Here is a 7,157-nt window from a genome sequence, read left to right as displayed (position 1 = left end):
GAATATGTATAATAAATTTGGGTACTATTCTGACCCCACCATGACCTTTGTCTCTTCAATCATGGAGTCATTTGGACCACTGAAGTCACATGCCCCAGAAAGCATGCTCCCTTTGTATAGCAGGACAGATCAGAAAAAGCTACCTTGAACAATGCAAAGAAATGTAAATCTTGTAAAGAAAAATTCATTTTCTTTTAGAATCTATTTTAAGTTAACCAAGATTTTCTTAAGTTTTTACTTTGTAGTTAGTAGCTCTGCTTGTTGGTGTGATTTATGTAAAATTGCTTGCTACCACACAAAAATTAAAAGTGCTCGTTAAGATTCAAGAAGAATAAGTTTCAAAAGAAACTTCGCTCATCAGAGGCTAAATCAAACATTTCTACTCAGTAACTAATTGTTAAAAGCGCAGGATGGTTCCCTATGACAGGAAATGTTTTCCAGTCTCTTGCATGTCTGTTCCATATGCTCTCACACAGTCTTAGCTGCCTACTTGACTATGTTTATTTTACATTTAGAGACACCTAGTGGCTCGAGTCTGATCTGCTCTGGAAAACAATGATTTCTCATTTCTGAATGAGCTTTGGATATTTTCAGATCTTATTTATCTCTTAAAACAAAGCACAGTAAACATTTGACTGCACCAAAACAGGAAAAAAAAGAAAAAAAAAGAGTACTAAAACACAGAATTGTATTTCATAGTACACAAAAACTTTGAGATGACAAAAAAATATTGTCCCTTTTTTCTTGACTTAATTACTAGTACTTTTTTTAAAAATTACCATAGAAAACATACCTTGATTTTTTTTTCTTCTTCAAAACACTCAATTTTATTCATCTTATGCACCAGATTTGTTACTTTGACCTCTGTATCTCTTCCTAAACATAAATCTCAGATGCCATTTTTCATTGTTTCAGGTATATTTGTACACATACAATCATCTCTGCATTTTTGATTTACTGCAGTGCTTGGACCTAGCTGGCTTTCTTGGCATCAGTAGAATTGCTCTACGTGCAAAAAAGGTGGCAGAATAGAGGTCCTATCAAGTCTCATTACTTCTTTCATCTTGACACCTAAATGAAAAAAAAAAAAAAAAAGAAAAAAAGATGTTCCTAAGCAGACTAACAGTCTTAGTTTGACTACTCTGTGATTTAGCAGAATGTTTTCTAACCCAGTCAGCCCTGGTAATCTTATGAGTCTACAATTAGTTACATATGCTGCAAACTTAATGAGCCTTTTATTAACGCTTTCAAAAATTCTCCATTCCTGGGACACTCAATGATTGCATTCAATGTGTATAAACTCTGTACCCATGTTTTTAAAATTGTTTGTATTCAAGAAAAGCCATGGAACCATAGTGGAAATCAAGAGATATAAGATATCTTAATTTCCTGTATCTCTGTTTAATGACCACATAGGAAATGCTTAAACAAATATAACTAACATATCTGTAATAGTTCAGCACTTTCAGCCTTTTCTTTTTTAAAAAAAATCACTTTATACCCTAAAGACACATTAAATACACATCTATCAGAAACCCAAATATTTCCTATCCTGCCTATGTAGAAAGACAGAACAGGCAATTTCTTTCTTCTGGATTCTCACATCCCACAAAAGAAAGAAGTGAGGAACTCCTAGAACAAATATATCTGCCACAAATGCCTATAGTATATAGTCCTACAGGAGCAAGAATACTGGAAAAGGTGTGGTCATGATGTTTATTATGCAGAATTTTAAAACTGGAAAAAATTGTTATAAAAATTCCCTTAAAAATATAATTTAGTATTCCAAACTTTTCCTCAGAAAAACACAAGGAACAAAAACTAAACCGATTTTATGCAGATAATCTTGCAAGGCAAAAGTGTGAAGTGAGTAATTACAACAAGAAAAAAGCCTTTAAAAATATTTTTGAGAAGGAAAAAACATGAAGGTTACTTCTACAAGCTTGAAATGTAGTTAAACTGCAATTCAACAATAACTAATCACGTTTTCGCATTCTGAGCAAAATTAAGCAGTTAATAGTTCACTTTCCTCCCTGTTTTCACTTTGCTCCCTCTAGCGTCTCAAAGCGTATATTACACCCCTTTAAAATACGAGTAACAAGTACGTTTTTGCTTATTTATTGTAATGATAAAATTAGTAATATTGTGAAACTACCCTATTGTTGGACCTAGAAGCTACAGCATTATTATTTTCTGGGAAAAACACTCCACTAAAGTACAGTTTGTAAATCCAGTAAGAAAGACATTAAGAGATTGAATTCTGTATTAACAAACACAACCTTGCTTTAATTCCAGAATGTAACAAGTATAGACTTAGCTCACCCTTTTATCTGATAGCAATTTATGAATTGCATTTATTCTCCTAAAAGCACTGATTTAATCAACAGCATTCTTAAGTCTCCAGAAGCATATCCAATGGTGAACATACCCATAGCTTATCTTTGCAAAACAATAGCTTCATAGACATGAAATGTGACATTTTTTCCATCAATATTTCATCACATTATACATAAGATAATACAATAAATTCTCAGTACTTGACAACTATCCCCTAATGTAATCTAAGCTAATGCTGTTTCATATTTCAGTATGTGACGCCTGTCAACAATGTTTTTAACCACTAATTGTTCTTTTTCATCCCCCAAAACATGCCTTGATTGCTAATTGAGGCCAAATAAATATTTCGGTTTATTGAAGCTACTTTGCTGCCCACTCAGATGAAGAGAAAAATCCTTAAAAGGAGCTGAAGAGAAGAAAACGGGAAAAATTAGTTATTGGATGACAATAATCTCAACAGCGACTGAAATTATTATGTGGTCTAAATGGTTAATAAATTAGTCAGCCAACACTATTTTTAGTAAGTACAGGGACCTACACAACCCCAGATCATAAGAAACAGGCCCAACTTCCTACATTTATAAAAGTTTTGTCAAAGTTTTTTTTAAGTGCTTTTCATTAATAGCTTTCAACGCTTTTCATAATGGAAGTAAATCTCACTTTTATTAAATTACAGAGGGGGAAAATAAAACACTGACAGGGAAATTAGCTGCACAATGTCTCCAAGTAGACCAGAACCCAAGTCTGCAATGCAACATGGCATTTCTCAATCCAGCACTAGCTCACCAAGCCAAAAATCAATCCTCTTTGACAAAAGAATCTGAAAAAATACTTCACAAAAACCTAATTTTACCCCTTCTGTTACAATTATGTTTGGATGAGATGAAGTGGTCTGTATGTCAGATCAAAAATTAGGAAAAAGAAGTAGAATTAAAGTGCAAGCCTTCTGCAACAGCATGTGAAAGTAATGTCCAAACAATACAATCACCAACTGATGAAGAAAGTTCACTTTTGAAAAGTCGTCTTATTTCCTTCAGAAGTTTCTTCCCATGCCCACATCATTCATTCTCTACACCCTTTTCCTTTGTGCACGTATTCACCTGTGAAGTACCCCTGCCTCCCTTGCGGAGATTCAACAGTCCAGGACAGATCTCTCTTTTCTTTCAGAAAGAAGTGATCTTCTGTTGAGCTTGAGTGTGACCAGTTTTCATTAATTTTATTTGCGCATCTTCTCCCTTTCCTTACCAGTTGTCAGGTATGATACTTCAACTTGTGATACATTTAACTTGGACTATGATTCATCATGGATTTCAATTCAACAATATTCCGTAAAGATCACAAGTTATTCATAAAAAGTATTTTGAGCCAAGCTAACTCTTACAGTTTGTTTTCATACACAAACCCATCTAGTATCATAGCTGGTAGGCTGATAGCCTGTGTTCCTTCTGGTTTTCCCATAATGCAGGTTCTTGCCAAGAACCAGTGCCACAAACCAGGGAAATGTATACAAATACTTAATCTTTGTCATTTTATCTTCCTGTACCAGCGTTGTCTTTGCCACAAGATTTTCAACTTAACATGCATATATATTTTTACTTACATAAAAAATAATAAAGTTTTTACATTAAAAAAACCCAACATACTGAATATCATAAAAATAATCAAAAGATTAAATCTTTAACCTCATCGAATTACTTTTCATATTACTGCTACGGCCTATACGGGATTTGACAGCAGCATAACAGCAGCATCCAGTGATTCTGTTTGCTCAAAAAAATAATGAGATGGCTAAACCAGGGATAGCGAGAAAGGGAGGCAGCAAGGGAGAATTTCACAGGAAAGAGAGAGAAACCAGATTTCTGTGACCCTGACCATCATATCAACACTTCCAGAAGTAACTTGCAAAAGTTATGGTAATGATTCCAGTAATTGATTCACTCTCATACTTAAGGCAAGTCAATTTTTTGGCATTTTTCTTAATATCCTAGATTCTGTTCTTGAAACATGCATCAAAATCTCACTTTCTAATTTCTTAAAAGAAATTACAACAGAGCTCCCTAACCTTGGACAATGCTATCTTAAAAATCTTGTGATATCTATAAATCACGTAATATATTTTTAGAACCAAATCATTATTTTTAAAAGATTAGTGGTATACAAATAGTACAATTTTCATCAAAAGACTTTTATTATCTACACTCTGATTTGAAATCTGTCATAACCGAGTACTTTTTAACATAAGTTACATAAGTTTAGCTTGACATATAGTGGTAAATCAATTTGGCTATAATGGTACACACTTGTATGTGGGCGTTTAATACTGGCATACTTCTGGTTTCTAGCAGTTTGGTACAAGTTAAATCATTTTTAAGCCAAGTTAAACCATATACACAAAAACTGCTGTAGGTTTGGGTCATCCGTTCAACATCACCCCTACGAAACCACTGCACAAAAACATACTTTGTGTTAAGCCACTACTGTAAAAATGCCGTTTTAATGATTTACCTATTTTAGCTCCGTAGCAGTTCAATCGCTCTTTCCAAAATGAATTATTGAAATGAAAACTTTACGCAAATATTATACAAGATAAGGGAGGTTTTATTTTTAGGTAGCACCAGCGTTTTGAAAAAAAAATACTAGAATTTGAGATGCTACCACATCCACCTTATATTATAACTTCTATCATTTACAACAGATGAAAAACTATGTACTTTTAAATGCAATACTTCATATTGTAGAGAATGGGAATGAAACAAAACCACTTGTTTTGAGGAGATAATTCTTAATATGTGGAAGTATAAATAGTACATATGATATCCATAACTTCCATAACCATTATTTTTAATGTACATCTGTAAATATATTTAAGTTGTATGGTATTAACATGCGTACTTCTTTTATGGAACAATTTATTTCACCAAGGTAACAAATACGGTGTTGAAAGACAAAATAGAAATCACAGTTCCGTGACCCTCTCTGAGCATAAAATGCAATTCAGGCCTTTGGAGTGACCTTTCCTTTGTGTCAAGTTGTGCCAAAACCTATGTGAGAGTTTTCTTATGGAAACCTCCATCTACTGATGATTAACGAGAGGCTGTCAAAATTATTTACACAGGCAGAATTCACAATTCACAAAAAGTGCCAAAAAGCACAAATAATATGTAGTTTATCCATTAGGTTACTTTGTGTCCTATAATTATTTCACTTCCTTGATAAGCATCTTTTGACTACAAAAGCTTTAGCTGAGGTTCCAGTTATCACTATTGACTTTAAAAAGCCAATGTTCATCTTTTCTGATAAAAATAAAATTATGTTTTTTTAAAGTTGACTCATATATCTCATTTTGCTTTCAATATGATTAATGCTAAAATCCTCAGAAGCAAGCCCAGAACAGAGGTACCTTTGTAAGTTTTCACCTAAGATACAACATTTCAATGTTCTTTACGGGGCCTGATGCAATATAACCAAACATCACCCTTTCCATTAAAGTTCTGTTTTCAGGGCTTATAACTTGTCTACGTAAAATAATTCATAAGCTGAAGTGATTTAAGAAGTCACATCTTTAAAGGGTTTTATTTTATCACATTCAAAAACTGCTGAAATCTGAACCACAGAACTGGTAAAACAAAACCAAAAGTTTTGGAGAGATGTGTCTCAAAGCATTACAAACTTTACATGCCTTTTTTTTTTATTGCATTCACTTACCTCTAAAACATAGTCCATAGATGCAGACTATAATTACATTAACACATTTCAGAATATTACTAGTTATCTTAAGGTGGATACCTCAGGAAAATAGTCTTAGTGTAAAGGTGAACTCAATAATAAGACTAAAATACAAACACTGCATACTTTAGCTATCTTACTTATTACATTAAAATAGGAGAATCACAGGCACTAAAAATATACTTAGATCTCTCAATGTACTTCCAGTTCCCTGTGCATTTCAAAAAACTATCAGGCAAACAAATGTAGGAAGTCATGATTTTAGAGAAAAGAACTTTTGTTATAACAAAGTCTCATGATTTTGCTTGCAGCCCTACACATAGCTCTAAGTATTTCAGTGTTTAAGATGAACTTACATGTATATTGTACAACCAGTTGAGCTGGACTCCTCATGAGAATCTTTTACAGACCATAGCTTCTCTGTGATTCACCTTTGAACAAAGAAGAGACAAATTATTGAATAAATCAACATCACATTTCTTTTTCTGACTGCATTACTTCACCATAGCCTATTTATTGTTTTCAAACAGAAATACCTGAAGTTAAGAAACATCCTCAACCATACGTGTCCCTCACACCACAAAGCGCCCAGCTTAATAGTTTACTTTCCTCAAATACTGACACCATAGCTGCTGCTGCTGCCCACACCTGTGGGAAATCAAGCTCCACCCTCAGAGCACCTGGCTGGAAGCTCACAAACGCCGGCCTGCTCCTGCTCCCTCTCTCCTTAGGAAAACCAGCACCACCTGCAGCTTCGCCTCCGTCCCGACTCCCGCTAGCAGAAATATTCTTTTCACATTACCGAAAGCTGGACGGATGCTTGTAGAGTTTCCCGTGCCTCGTCACCGAGAAAGGGGCAACCTGTGAGGGTCAGGCTAGGCCCTCAACCGGCCGCGCCACCCCGGGTGGGGGACAGCCCAAGCCTGCAGAGCCGCGAGGGGGAGTGCAGAGGGGCAGGCGGGTGAGTAGGGAGGCTGCAGCCCGGATTTAACCCCGCGTGCTCTTCCTCTGGTCCCTCTTTCCCCTCAATATTTCGCTCTTGAGTTGTCAGAGCGGAAAGTTACTTTGTAAGCCCCTTCCTTCGGCGGGCGCCG

Source organism: Charadrius vociferus, unplaced genomic scaffold (genome assembly GCF_000708025.1).
Source record: "Charadrius vociferus isolate BGI_N301 unplaced genomic scaffold, ASM70802v2 scaffold325, whole genome shotgun sequence".
In the NCBI taxonomy this organism is placed as follows: domain Eukaryota; kingdom Metazoa; phylum Chordata; class Aves; order Charadriiformes; family Charadriidae; genus Charadrius; species Charadrius vociferus.
The sequence above is the reverse complement of the archived record's forward strand: the minus strand, read 5'-3'. Positions refer to the sequence as shown.